Genomic DNA, 16,382 nt, shown 5'->3' with positions numbered 1-16,382 from the left:
CTATGTCATAGTAGGTGTCAATCTTGACAAGATTATCTTTCTCCATTTTGTGTTGACAAAACCACTAACTACATTGGCCAACATCTTTTTGTCCTTGTAGAAATTCATGCCTTCTTGGGGAATGTCCGTCACCTCTGCAATTAAGCCCACAAAAATTTGATGGATGACACCATCAATTTTGACTCTCCCATTGTTCCATGTTTCTACCATGATCTTGGTCACCACAGCTTCGAATCTTTGAAGCTTCTCCATGAACCTGGTGATGCCACCTTTTTCAAGTTTGTGCCAGACCTTCTTCTTCTCCTTCCAACTCTCTGACTCCCCCAGGGCTCTCTTCTAATCCTCTCTCTGACCATGGTTTCCTTTCACTCTGTAAACCCTATACCACTAGCAGTTTTATAGTGCTTAATTTTCCTTGGGGTGCATAAAATGAAAATATTTGTACGATAGTTAGTGGTTCTGTTCTTTCCAGCACTTGAAGCGTGCTTTCTGTATGCATAATTATGACTTGAAAAGGACTTTGCATGATTTCTAATAACTCCCCCTTTGACGTATGATTTAGAAAATCCTTTCATTATTAAAATGGAATTATATTTTTACCCTAGATTCTATCCTACTGGATCAACTTAATCATCGTAACTGAGATTTCATCTCCATTTGTCCACGTCATTACTGAGTTTCTTGCAATGACATCATTGGCAAACCAATCAGCAACCGAGTCAGCTTCATAGTAAGCATGGCTGACATGAGTATTTTTGAACTTGCGGAAGTCAAATTTGATGTCCTCTATGATGTTGGCAATCATCTAGGAAGGTGCAAATTGACCTTTGATGAAATTGATGATGTTTAGGGATGTTGACTTAGTGTTTGATGTTGGTATTGGAATGAGTGTCTTTTAGATTTTGATTAGCTCTTCTTCTTGAGTAGTTTGTGTTACCCTTGAGGTAGATTTGGCTATCAGGATTCCTTTCCTAGGATTGTTTTGTGATTTGATTGTCTATGTGTGGATCATACATTATCTCTCCTGCATAATGGGAGTGGAAGCATGACTAGGTGACCACACGCTTGGTAGAAAGTATATTATTACCATTTGGGCCCCCCTCAGTTTGACAGATGTTGGATGTTCATGGATGAAATTGTACCATTATCATTCTTATTCTTATCTTGGATACTTATATTCATTTAATTTGTGTATGTTATCATGTATCTTATATTTGATGTACTTGAATTTATTCTCACATACCCTATGAAATGTGTAGTGGATGTTATTCATTAGATGTATTGTGTCAGATGTATTTATGATTTTACTTATGAGATAATGTATATGTTATTTTTTCATGATTCATGAACATGTACTGAAGACTTAAGCTAATTATTATAACCTTTTTAAACATGACACAATGTGAAGAAATCTTTGAGGAATGGAAACTATATTTGTAATTGCTTATATGTACCTTATGTGTATGTGTATTTTTCTTCCACATAGTTATTGTTTAAACTTTTTTTTTAGAAAGTTCAGTTTACATTATAATATGCTAGGTTTATTTCTCTTGGGTTACTAAGTGGGGTGTTGCAGTCTTGTTCCATATTTTTCCAATAACACCCCATACAAAGAATTTTGTTAGCTAAATACTTCCCACAAAAATGCCCCACACATGATCCAACATGAGCTTCTTGCAAAGCTATAGGGATTTCATATTTAGTAAGGCATCTCGGGAGAAGGTCATTGTAAGATCTTTTATAAAATACATCAACAAGAATGATGTAATGAGCTACAAGCTTCCAGATTCTACTTCTAGAATTCCTTGTTGCTGACTCAAGGAAATAACCATCTTTAAGATATTGGTAAATGTGAGAATACCAGTCATCTAGATGTAAGCTAAGGCAATTCACATCTAGTGAGGCATCATGTGAAATAATAGTTTTAGATATAGTATGAATCATGAACTGAAAATCCAACACACCTTCCTTTAAAGTGATTAGGATATTGCACTAGCCATAGCATCAACATGCCAATTATCTTTTCAAGGAAGATTCTAAATGGAGAAAGAACAAAATCTTTCAATTAATTCAAAAGCAAGATCATAATAATTGATTAATTTATTGTTCTTAGTTTGAAATCTCCCATTAATTTTTTGTATGAAAAGTTGTGAATCACCAAAGATCCTAATATGTCTAATACTCAAAGACAGAGTGATGAAGGGTGCTCCCCTTAATACCATAAACAAATAACAGAAACAAAGAAACTACAACAAATGCAAGAACAAAATATGGACTTCTTATTTGCACCATAAATGTAGAATTATAAAATTCATAAGTATAATATGCTAACCCACATGGGTGCTTTCATTATAGTAATCTATAAGACAATGCTATGAACTACACCTAGAGTTGTCCTAGACAATGTTTGAGCCTTTCTTAAATAGGCAATTATATGCTACTCGAGAAGGTTCTAGATGTTCAAACTTAATACCTAGGGTCAATAAACCCTAACAATACATATAGAGTTAGCCAAATACATCTTTGACAATTATTTTAGATGTTTTGGGTAGCCCAACTTTGAAAAGCCATAACTCATGAATTGTTCCTTCGATTGGCTATTATAACCACTTTTTAGAAATGTCAGCTCATGATCTCCAAGCTCAAAATTGCGCTAGCACCCTTTCGTCAAGTTTTCATACCTCATCTGGCACTCTAAGGTCTCCAATGGTGAGCCTAAAGATTTTTTTACAAATTCTTCCATCAAAAATCCCTAATAACTTCTCTGATACTTAAGCTAGAGCAATGAGATTTTTATGGTAGGCTTATAATTCCAAAATGAACCTTCATGTAGAAAATGAGAACACTTTGAGCTTGTATGAGAAACTTATTAAAAATAGCAAATTTCCATAAATATTAACCACCCTATCTACTAGTCCTTACTAAAATAGAATATAATGATAAAAAAAATTTTATGGGTGATGCAAGATTGCTCTTACATGTAGGATGATCCTTCATCAGACACCTGGGGTAATTTGAGAAGTGACCCTGTCACGTCTTAGGTGTTTAGAGGAAAACCAAGATGGTTTACCTCCTCCCTTGCTAGCCATGATGAATCTTCCACTAGCCTCCCTTTCTATTTGATCAGGTATTCTTCATAAGTTCTATTCCTAATACTTTTTCCAACATGACTGTCCAATATCTCCTCAATCTCCTCTGTAGCTGAACTAGTTGTTGGAATACTCTACTGCACTTCTGCAACTCCATCGCCATCACCTCCTTCATAATACTTTGTCAAATCTAAAATGTTAAATATTGATGAAATGTTCAATTCAATAGGCAACTCTAGTTTATAAGAATTTCTAGAATCATGCCTTTTCACTATCTTGCACAGTCCAAATTTCTTCATCTTCAACTTATTATATGTCTCCACTGGAAAATGCTCTTTTCTCAAATGAACCATGACTTCATCCCCAATCTAAAATTCCTTATACCTCCTTCTCACATTTTCCTTAGCCTTTTACTATGTATTCATCTTTATAATGGGCTTCCTCACCTCCGCATGGATGTTCTTCAAATGTTCAGCAAATTCTTTTGCTTCATCACTACTTATCTCTCCTTTATCCAACTTCCTCAATTCAAAATCATTTTTGGAACTACTCTCATATATAATCTAGAATGGTGATTTACCAATACTACTATTGACAAAATTATTATATGCAAATTCTGGCTGTGGTAAAATTGGATCCCATCCTTTTTGCTTGTCTCCAACCAAACATCTCAGCAAGTTTCCCAAACTACAATTCACAAATTTTTTTTGTCCATCAGTTTGTAGATGTTGTGATGAATTGAACTTCAAATATATCTTCAATTTCTTCCACAATGTATGGTAGAAATACCCAACAAATTTGGTACCTCAATTTGAAACTATACTCTTTGGCAGACCATGTAGTCTCACCACTTCTCTGAAAAACAACTCTACAATAGAAATAAAATGTGCCATCTTTGAAAACCTATCAACCACCATAAAAATAGAATCATGCTCATGTTGTGTCCTTGGTAATCCAAAAATAAAATATATGTAGACATCCTCCCACAGCTTCTCTGGTACAGGTAATGGTTGATACAACCTTATATTCTACTTCACTTCTTTCACCATCTGACATACTCTGCAACTTTACAAAAACTTCTTCACATCTTGCTACAACTATGGCTAGTAATAATTCTCAACAACCAAAGCTATGATTTTATCTCTACCAAAATGTCCAACCAATCCTCCACTATGCTTCTCCTTGATGAGATTCTCTCTCATTGAACTTATAGGAATGCACAATTGGCTCCCTTTGAACAACATACTATCCTGGATCATGAAATCCAACCACTTTGTCCTATCATGTGTAATAGGTTTTGTACAAGCCTTCCATGCTTCACCAAAATTAGGATCATCTGGGTACAAAGTACTGAGTTTCTTTAACCCAACCACCTATATTTGCATTTCTATCAACAAAAGTTGTCTTCTACTAAGAGCAGGTGAAATTTTGTTATACTTCCCAATCCTATGTTTCAAAACAAATATATAACTTTGTAAAAACTCAACCACTTCAAATGCCTTTGTTTCAATTTTCCTTGACCATTTAAATATTACAAAGCTTGATGATCATTATACAAAACAAACTCCATAGAAAGAAGATAGTGTCTCCACATCTTCAGTGCTTGAATCATAACATAAAATTCCTGATCATAGAAAGAATATTTTATTTTGGCATCATTTAGTTTCTCACTAAAATAAGCAATAGGTCTACCTTTTTGGCTGAAAATAGCTCCTATTGTAGTACCACTAGCATCATAGTCTACTTGAAATGCCTTGTTAAAATTAGGAAGTGCTAAAATAGGCTGCTCTAGAGCTTTCTATTTCAGCAGATTGAAACTCTTATTTGCTCCTACAGTATACTTAAATTCTTTCCTATCCCCTCTCATTGTTTTAGTCAGGGGTCCACAAATACTACTAAAACCTCTTATGAAATTTCTATAAAACTAGCCAGTCCATGAAAGATTTTACCTCTATCACACTTCTTGGAGTAGGCCATTCACTGATAGCCTTTACTTTCTCTAGGTCCATTTTCAGACCTTCTACTCAAACTACAAATACTAGGTACACCAACTCATTCATTACAAAACTACATTTCTTCAAGTTTATCAGCAACTTTTCTTCCCTCAACTTATCAAACACCTTGTGAATATGGATCAAATACTCCTCCAATGTCTTACTAAAGATCAAAATATCAACCAGGTAAAAAATAAAAAACTTACCCAGAAACTCCTTCAGTACCTCATTCATGAGCCTCATGAAAGTGCTCGGTACATTGGTTAGCCCAAAAGGCATGACTAACCACTCATACAATCCTTCTTTGGTCTTAAAAGTAGTATTCCATTCATCACCTTCTCTGATATGAATCTGATTGTATCCACTCTTTAGATTTATCTTTGTGAAATACTCAGTTCCACTCAAACAGTCCATAATATCATCCATACTTGGCAATGGAAATCCATACTTGATTGTGATCTTGTTGATAGCATAAGAATCTGTGCACATCCTCCATTCTCCATTCTTCTTTGGTGCTAGTATTACTAGTACAACACATGGACTTAGACTCTCTTGAATCAACCCCTTCTACAACAACTCATGAACTTGCCTGTTCAAATCTTCACTTTTTGCTGGTGTCATTTTGTGCACTACCTTATTTGGAAAACTAGCTCATGGAACCAAATCCATCTACTCACTAATCTTCCTCATTGGGGGCAATCCATTAGGTACATTATTTGATACAATATCAAAAAAACCTCCCAACATATCTATAACTTTTGCAGGTATCTCCTCTACTTCTTCCTTACTATCTTTTGGAATTAGAGAAAAACACGTATGCTCACGCTTCATACCTTTGAGAAACTCTTTCCATCAAAAAAACATATTTTGGCAACACTACATACTTTTTCTTCTATCTCCTTCAACTATTTCAACTTATGTTTTTCTTCATCCTTAGTAAGAGTGTAGGTATTTTCTCACCCATAGTGTACAACATGCCTATCAAACTACCACGACCTACCTAGAAACATATGACATATGTCCATGGTTATGATATTACATAGTACCTCATCCTAGTAGCTTCCAATCTTGAACTTCATGGAGCATTGCTCATTGACCATGACCTTGTGGTCATCTTGCACCCAAGCAATACAGTATGGACGCAAATGTTTCTATCTCTCCAAGTTCAACTTGGTGACATTATTTTTGACATCAGATTGTTAATACTTCCACCATCAATGAGCACATCACAACACTTATCTCCACATCTACACTTTGTGTGAAACAAGCTCCTTCTTTGATTAGGTTCATTCTCACCACTTAACAAGACTCTTTGGTTAACTAAGAGTTCTTCTCTTTCTGCATCTTCAGAATGTGAGGATTTGGCATCTTCATCAACATGTGTAACTCTGGCCTAACCTTTTTTTCTTCAATCTATGCTTCCTTGGTGCTAGGAACATTCAAATGTTCTATGCCCTTCTTCTCTGCATTTAAAACATTTCCCACAGAAGCCTCCTCTTCTAGATCCTTGTCATCTACCTCTTCCTCTTAAATCTCTATTGTTCTAATCATGGAAATGATTGGAATTGTTTACCCTTTGGTTTTGACTACTACTTCTAGACTCATCCTTGTCCTTCTCATCATCATTATGGCCTCCATAAGATTATCCACCAGAACTTGTGTTGTGACCACTTTCGCTATTCTTGTTGTCAAACTTCTTGCTCATTTTCTCCTCAACTCTTAGGGAAAACTGGTATGTCTCCTTAATACTATTCATTCAAACTAGACTTAGCTCATCCAAAATACTTTTCCTTAACCCATTAAAATAATAGGTGACTTTCTCCTTATTAGCTTCTGAATGGGCGGTTCTAATGAGAACTCATTAGAACTCTTTGGTATACTCTTGAATAGATTTTCATGCTTGCTTCATTCCTTACATATTCTTTAACAGATCAAGCTCATAATCCATAGGAATGAATTTTCATTTCATTTTAGCTTTCATCTGATCCCATCTAGTGATTTTGTCCTTTCCATTTCTATTTCACTCCAACTGAACCTCCTGGCACCAGATCTTTGCATGCCCCTTTAGTTTTGCCTTCGCAAACTTGACCCTATTCAAATCCTCAATATCTTCATACTCAAAGTACTCCTCTAGTTCATTAATCCAATCAAATAGCTCCTCTAGGTTAAGATTTCCTGAAAATGTGGGTACATCAAACTTAGGTCTTTTTACAATCTTGGAGATGGCCCTAAAAAGTTGCTTATCTTCTGGGTTTAGAACTAATTCTATTTCAGCATTTTATTCTACTTTGTCCTCATCCTCTCTTTCATCTTTTATGGAAAGATTTATTCCTCTATGCATTTGTTCTTCCAATGCTAGCATTTGTCTTTGGAGGGATCTAAAACCCTCAAGTGTAACACCTGTAGCTCTTTTGCTATGCTCTCTTCATGGAGGCATTTTCAGACTTCCACTGAAACCCTAGTGCAAAGTGCCTCACAATTGGCAATCTATCTACATGGTCCTAGTGCAAAATACCTCACAGTTGGTGATCTATCCACACACTCAAGAAACTTGACTCTAATACCACTTGATGAAGGGTGCTCCCCTTAATACTGTAAACACATAATAGAAAAAAGAAATTACAATAAATGAGTGAAATACATATGGACTTCTTAGTTGCATCACAAATACAGAATTGCAAAATTCATAAGTACAATATGGTAACCCACATGGGCACCTTCATTATAGTAATATCTAACACAATACTATGAACTATGCCCAAAGCTATCCTAGACAATGTTCAAGCCTTTCTTAAATAGGTAATTATGTGTCACTTGTGAATTTTCTAGATGCTCAAACTTAATACCTAGGACTGATAAAGCCTAACAATACATATAGAGTTGGCCAAATACATCTTTGACAATTATTTTAGATATTTTAGGTAGCCCAACATTGAAAGGCCATAACTCATTAACCATTGCTTCGATTGGCTATTATAACCACTTTTTGGAAATGTCGGCTCTTGATCTATAGGCTTGAAATTGTGGTAGCGCCCTTCTGTTGAGTTTTCAGATCTCATTCGGGCACTCTAAGGTCTCCACTAGTGAGCCTAAATATTTTTCTGTAGAATTTTCCATCTAAAATCTGTAATAACTTCCCTAATACTTAAGCTAGAGAAATTAGATTTTTATGGTAGGCTTATAATTCTAAAATAAACCTTCATGTAGAAAATGAGAACATTCTAAGCTTGTATGAGAAGCTTACTAAAAATAAGTTCCCATAAATAGTAACCACCCTGTCTACTAGTGCTTATTAAAATAGAAAAGACTAAAAATAAAATATTTTTGGGTGATGCAAGATTGCTCTTACACCCAAGATGCTCTAGCATCACAAAGACTCTTTCAAACCAATGATAAGGGCTTCATATTCAAGAGTATTATTAGTAAATGCAAGGTTAAGTTTGTAAGATAAAGGGATAGGTTTTTGGTAGCCATTTTTTGCATCCATCCAAAAATTTGAATTCAAATGCCTGAGCCCACCCAACGGTCACTTCCCACTTTTAATTATTTAAATACCAATGGAAATCAAAAAATAAAAAATAAAAAACTTATGGTATTTCCTTTTTTCCTAAGTTTGTTCCAATGGGCCCACAACCTTCCTCATCGTTAGATCTTACATAGATCTAGGGCGAGTGCTTTCCCGCTTCATCAAAGTGCTCTACCTTTACATAATGTGAGCAAGTGCCTTGCTACCACATGGTAGGTGGGTATATTTCCTCTTGTGGGCCACAGAGGGGGAAGCTATTGGGTGAGCTAGCAATATGATTGGCAGGCACTTTCCCACATTCTATGTTTTGTTAGACTTCCTGACAATGCAGGCGAGTGCCGTCATGCCACAAGGATCAATGGGGTCAAATATATTCTCTTGTGGACCACAAAGAGGGAAAGAGATTGGCAGTCAAGTTGGCATATGGAATCCACTTCATTGGTCAAGTACTGACATAGATTGTTAGCAATCTATGGATTCTCATTTACTGTCAGATCTCCTAGGATCAACAGATGGTACTTCCTTGCTTTATGAAGATGCAAGGATGTTAAAGAATGTAGTAAAGTTTCTTGCTATCGCGTGTCTTTGTGGGGTCAAGTTATATTTTATAGGTTGTAGGGTGATGCCAAATGGGGCCAAGTTTTTGAGGTGGCTGCTAAGTAGTCTGTGGGCCCAAATTTTTTGGAGGGCAAGTATAATAAAGGATCTTTCACGATCATTGATCTTATAGAGATCCACTATCTGTGTTTCCTCGCTTTATGAATATGTAAGGATGTTAAGGAATGTGGGAAAATGCCTTACTACTGCATGTCTTTTTGGGGTAAGGTTATATTTTATAGGCTGCAAGGTGATGCCAGATGGGGGCCAAGTTGTTGAGGTGGTTGTTGAGTGGTTTGTGGGCCCAAAAAGTTTGGAGGGCAAGAAAAATATAACAACAGATCTTTCATGATCATTGATCTTACAGAGATCAACGATCAACACTTTTCCACTTTATGAAGATACAAGGTATTTAAACAATGTGGGAAAGCGCCTAAAGGACACATGTCCTTATGGGCCTAGCTAAGGCATAGTACAAAAATGCAATGATTGTTAAGGCTGACAGTTGTGAAGTTGCCAAGATTAGGGTTTTAAAAGGTAGCTCAGTTAGTTGCAAGGTGGTCAATCGCGTGGAGACTTTGCTGGTGGAAAAATGAAATAAAATAATTGGCCCATGTGGCTCATTTTGGCTATAGAACTTGTTTGACTTGTTGACTTTGGTAACTCATAAGCTAGAAACGAAGGGAACTAGGTTTTCTTCCACAATCTAATCTTCATGATTGATTCCAACCACTCTTGAATGATTGTTGCACCCAGTGAATGAAGGAAATAGTCCACCACCTCTGATCCTATCCATCTACTTGGTCAGAATGGTTTAATGGAACTGTTTCTATCTTCTCGGGGCCCTATTTTGGCAAGATTTTGGATTTCATTGTATTTGAGTCTGTGCCAAGGTTAGATTTGCCCTAGATCTACATTATTAATCTCTGCAAGACTTAATAGTAGTGGTTGTGAAGTAACTTTGGTCAGAGAACATCTCAGTTATGCCTAACCTATAAAGGTAGTTTTTGTAGATTTTGTTAAGTTGAGACTTTTCTTTGTTTTTCTCTAATATTGCTCTGTAACTTCACCGTAAATTCTCTTTGCCTCTAAACTGTATGGCATTTTTCCTTATCTCTTCCAGCCATTGATGTAAAGTGCAAGAATTACTTGCCTCTCATTGATGTATTGTGGATATTTTCAATCTTGCATGACTATATCTCTTTTGGCCTATGAATGGTATATAAGTGAATCGTCCCTTTCCTTGTGTCATTTATCTGGGTTTTCTGATTTGCATGCGATTGCTAGATTAAAGAAAGTCTGAATGTGTATATCTTTTAGTGTGATGATGGTTCAATAGTGCATGTATGGGTAGAGATTGGTTTGAACACTCTATTTTGGTGCATCACCCCTTTAGGTTAGAGTAGGTAGATTTTCTTTTATGCATTCTTTCTCCCTTTTCCTCTCCAAGAGTAGTTCAGTGCACCTTGATAGTAAAGGAAGCTAGCCTTCTTTGGAGACTCAATCTCATAGTTCAAGTCCTACAACTTGGAGGTTGTTTCCATGTTTCACAAGGTTGTCCTTAGGTAAAAAAATTGGACAAGGGTGCAAACATTTGTGAAAATAGTTTTTGGCATGCCTGGTGGGACCAATATTTAGATGATTTCAAGTTTATTGGTGTCAAAAGGAAGATTTCAAGATTAATACTAAAGAGATAGTACCGAATTTTGTATTTAAGCCTTCAAGAGGCTCATTCTTCAAGTACTTGGTTACTCTTCAGTTTCAAATACATCTAGTTCTAGACCGAAGTCGCACTTATGCAGGCCCAAAGTTGAGACAAGGGCATCTTGTAAAGGTAAATTTTAGTATCAAGAGCTTTCATTTTCAAGTCCTAGAAAAAGAAAGACTAGAGTATCTTTATCACTAGTTAGGAGTGCAACAGTAACAAATACACCTGCAAGATCCATCTCTACTCCTCTTGTTTTTTAGATCTTAGCCTAGATTGCCATCAACACATATCAATACATCACTTGTCTATATGGCACAACCTAGAGCTCATGCTTTTGCCACCTTTAATGGTGGAAGTCCTCTTTTATTGGCCCAAATACATGACATACCAATAGTTGGACTGAAAAGTATACCAGAATGTACTAGTGAAACTTCTATCTCTCCCTTAGAACACATTCAGGAGGTTGCAAATGTCTATAATATCCATAGTATTATAGAAGATGATGTTGTAGCTAGGCTTCTGGCCTCATCCTTTAAAGGAAAAGCACTACAATGGTATAGAGGTTTGGATCATGGTTCTATAACAGATTGGGATGCACTAGGAGCAGGACTATGTAAACACTTTGAGGACAAAAGTGACCATTTGTCACTTTTAGAATAGTTGACTATTGTAAAAAGGGCCCCCCATGAATGTATGACCGATTTCAACTATAGATTTTGAAAGACATGGGATAGAATACCTACTTTAGCAAAGTCTACCCCTGGAAATGCCTTCTAGCATTACCTGAGAGCTTTTAACAGTGATATTTCCACTATAATCCAAACTATGGGAGGGGATACCTTGCCTAATGCTTATGACATAGCAATAAAGTCAAAAAATATATTGAGACAAGGAGGTAAGGTAGCTCCAAGGCCTCCTATGCCCTTCTTCCCTAATGTCCCAGGTCACCAACTAGCAATGGCCCCTATTCCTACAATGAACACGTCACAACCCCTTGCTCTAGTCCCTCAAGCTTCCACGTCTTCAAATGGAATGAGTGAAATCAAGGAGATGATGTAGTCTATGATGTTGAATATAGATAAAAGATTTCAAGGCCAAGAGAAGAAGTTGGAGGATAGCTTCTCGGTGATGCAAAAAGTGAGAAACAAGGTGGTGACTTTGGAAAGGCAGCAATCTCAAGGTAATAAGGCTCATCAATTATAATATCAAACTCCAAACAATGGTAAGCCTCCAAATCATAATTATGGAAATAAATCTTTTGATCAAAGTATATAGAATAGTCATGCTTCAACCTCAAATATAAATCAAAGTAGGATCATAGTCGCTCAAAACAACTTAGCTCAAGACCAATACTTTTGTCCTTCTTGTAATTATTCATATGGTTCCTATATGTGCTAGAAGGCAGAAGAATTCCCAGCAGTAACTACACAAGATCCATATGCTAAACAACAATGTAATGACCCTTAGTCTACTAATTTTGCCCATTTTCATGACCCTCCTCCTCCCAATCAGGCCTCAACTTCAAATGCAATACCTCATGTACAAGTAGTAAATGATCAATCAACTTTCAGCAGCAAAGGCGAAATAATATCAAAAAGAATGTAAGTGATCCTTGGGTTATTCCATCTCAACCTCCTACAAATGCAGCTCCCATGGCTTCTACCAAAGTACCTAATATGCCATTTAGTGTGGTAGAACAAATGAAGAAGGCAAATGTGAATATTTCCATGTGGGATGCTATTGCTCCTATACCCATGTAGAAGACATTGTTGCAGAAAAAATTGGGAAGCATTGAACCAAAGGATCAACCACCCAGCATGGAAAGTGTCACAAGCCTAGTATAGCCATCATAGGAGGTAGAAACAACTAAAAAGGTTAGACCCCTTCCATTTTATGTTTCTCTAATTATAGGGGGTAAAATAGTTTTCAATTGCATGATTGATTCAAGGGCTAGTAGTTTAGTGATGCTTGGGTGTGTTGCTGATGTTTTGAAAATGAAATATGAGCCCATTATTAGGGATATAGTACAGTTGGATGGTAGTACTATCAAGACTATAGGGATTCTTAAGAATGTGGAAATGGCCCTACATGCATGCCCTAGTTGTATCTTAACTCAAGATATATTCATTGTTGAAGTCAAGCCACATTTTTCCATCTATCTATCAATAGACTTCATTGTCCAAATAGGTGGTCACATATCTTCTAATTGGTCATATATGTTTTTTAGAACAAGATATGGGACCAAAGCTTCAATCAAAGCAAAGCCTTTAGCCCTCCATCACATTGAACCCTACACCTCTAAACTCATAAATAAGAATTGCACTATCCTAGAAATGGATGAGAATGACATAGTGAATGAGCCTGCTACTTCTCTAATAGAGATACCTAATTTTCTCTTAGATGAATGGGCTAATGCATACCGATTTGATCCTATGTTAGAAACCCTTAAGACAGGCCTTATTACATACTGTATATCAGAGAAAGATGCTCTAGTTCCCAATTTGATGAAGATCAAAGAAGATGTAAATGAGGTATGGAGCATTTACTTTGATGGATCAAGAAATAAGAATGGATCAGGGGCTAATGTGATGTTGATTTCTCCCGCATAATTAAGGTATTACTTCTCCTTTAGGCTCCAATTTAGTTGCACTAATAACATGGCTAAGTATGAATCCTTGATTCAGGGTCTCCTATTTGCTCAAAAAAGAGGGATTCAAGCCTTAAGGGTATATGGAGATAGTGAGTTGGTGGTCAATCAAGTGAAAAATCAGAATATCACCAAGAATGGTTTGCTCAAGTCTTATAAAAATAGGGTATGGGATTTTCTTGAAGGTTTCAATGCATTTAATATTCAGAGCATCCCTAGAAAAGAAAATAGATATGTTGATAGACTTGCAGTAATAGGTGCATCTTATGATGTGCCAACGAATCTTGAGGAGAAGAAGAAGCAACAAATGAAAATGGTAGTAAGGCCTGCCATCCCTACCAACAACATCCATTGGCAAGTGTTTGAGTCTGATGAACAAATTGTAAGCTTCTTGTAAAATGAAGTAGAATTTTCAAATAGAAACTAGTTGAAACTATAGGATTAGTATGATGATTAGATCATTGATCTTAGTTCCAAAAAATTTCCTAAAGGTCTCATTACCTTAGAGAGTGTTTTCAATCCTAATGACCAAGAAAGAGGCAGAGTTATGAACCTAGTTGTTGATGAAGATGATCACATCCCAGTCAAGGTTGCTGACGGAAAATCCTTAAACCTGGGGAAGGTATATTCTGAAACTGAGCAAGAAAGTTTTATTCAGCTATGTCAGGAATTTAATGATGTATTTTCCTAGACATTTGATGATTTAAAGGGTTTTGACCCAAGGTTGTTTCAACATACCATAGATTTAATTGATAATGTAAAACTAGTAAGACAAAAATAGAGGCCAATGAATCCTAATAATGAACCCCTCATGAGAAAAGAGCTATCCAAATTGTTTGAGGCTAATATAATTTTCCCTATCAAGCACTCATCATGGGTAGCAAACTTGTCCCTGTTAGGAAGAAGAATGGATAAATTAGATTGTGTGTGGACTTTAGAGACCTTAATCAATCTTCCCTTAAAGATCACCATCCTTCCCTTCCATGGAGAATATTTTTTCCAAGGTCAATGGTCTAGAGAAGTTTTCATTTCTTGATGGATTCTCTGGTTACAATCAAGTGTTGGTCAAAGAGTCTAATAGGTAAAAGGTTGCATTCACCACCGAATGGGGTACCTATGCTTATTGTAAGCTGCCATTTGGACTAATCAATGCAGGTGCTACATTCCAAAAGGCAATGGAGATGGCCTTCAAGAACATGATTGAAAGATTTGTATTGGTTTACCTTGATGATATCACAATATATTCAAAGAACACAACAAATCATTTTGATCATCTTAGAAAAGTATTCATAAGGTGTAGAGAGTGTCAGATATCCTTAACCTAGGCAAGTGTGTCTTTGCTACTAATCAAGGAAAATTACTAGGACACATTGTATCTAAGGATGGTTCAACCATTGATCCTGAGAGAACAAAAGAAATACTTGTTCTCTCTCTTCCTAAACATAAGAAAGGGCTACAAATTTTTTTGGGTAGGATAAATTTTGTGAAAAGATTTATCCCTAATCTTGCTACCATGGTAAAACCCCTTATAACTATGCTCAAGAAAACTATGGTCTTTTCATGGACCAAGGAAGGAAAGGAGAGTTTTGAAGAGATCAAGACAGCCATAGCCTCAACTCCTACTCTCATTGATCAAAATTTTGAAAAGGATTTCATCCTTTACGCCCTAGGTGGTGAGTCAAGCATTTTTGTTGTCTTGACTCAAAAAAATGATAAAGATGAAGAGAAACTCATAGTCCTCTTTATTGAAGGGCTTAAAGAGTATGAAGACAAATACAACTATGTAGATAAGAAAGCCCTTATAGTCATTAGAGCTTTAAAGAAATTTAGACACCTTCTATCTCATAATAAGATTCATTTCTTAGTACCCCATGCCAGTGTGAAAGATTTCCTTTTGACCAAACATATTAGTGAGAAGAGAGTTGGTTATATTACTAAAGTAATGGAATATGATGTTGACATCCAGATCACCAAGTTGGTAAGAGGGAGTGGGTTGTGTAAACAAATGATATCATCTCAGGAATCATGTGAGGAAGTCGCTATGATACTAATAGAACAACAAGAGACAAGAAATGATGACCCAAGGAATTGGATGGATGATATAAAGAATTTCTTTTTAGGCAATGGATATCCTTAGGGATTGTACATATCTAAAAGGAGAGTATAGATTGTAGTCAATTCCTTATGTCATAGTTGATGGTAATCTTTTTAAGAAAGATTTTAATGGAGCCCTATTGAGATGCGTTGACATAGACCAAGCTGAAAGAATGGTCAAAGAGCTTCATGACGGTCCTGATGGTGGCCACTTCTTAGCAAGGAAAATTGCAATGAAGATCATGAGGGTTAGTTTCTGCTAGCCATCTCTATTTCATGATTTTGATAAGTATGTGAGGAAGTGTGAATAATGTGCCTTCTTCTCTGATAAGAAAAAGCTCACAACCCTTCCCCTTCACCCAATTCAGGTGGACCAACCTTTTGCTCAATGGGGATTGGTTTTCATAGGCCCTATTAATCCTTCTTCCAATTATGGTCATAAATGGATTCTAGTTGCTACTTATTACTTCACTAGATGAACAAAGGAAATTGAACTAAAGGAGGCCATTGAATCTTTAGTTGTTGAATTCCTTGATGGAATTATGACTAGGTTTGGTGCCCCTTCAACCATCAATTCAAATAATGCAAAATATTTTGTAGGAGCTTGGATTTGTGCCTGGGTAATTGACCATAATATCTACTTGAGCACATCCTCAAACTACTATCCTCAAGGCAATGGTTTGGCTGAGTTATCTAATGAAAACTTAATTAGGATTATGAAAAGGAC

This window comes from Cupressus sempervirens, chromosome 11 (genome assembly GCF_028749045.1).
Source record: "Cupressus sempervirens isolate cs-2001-9-10 chromosome 11, ASM2874904v1, whole genome shotgun sequence".
NCBI lineage: Eukaryota > Viridiplantae > Streptophyta > Pinopsida > Cupressales > Cupressaceae > Cupressus > Cupressus sempervirens.
Note: the sequence above shows the minus strand (reverse complement) of the source record.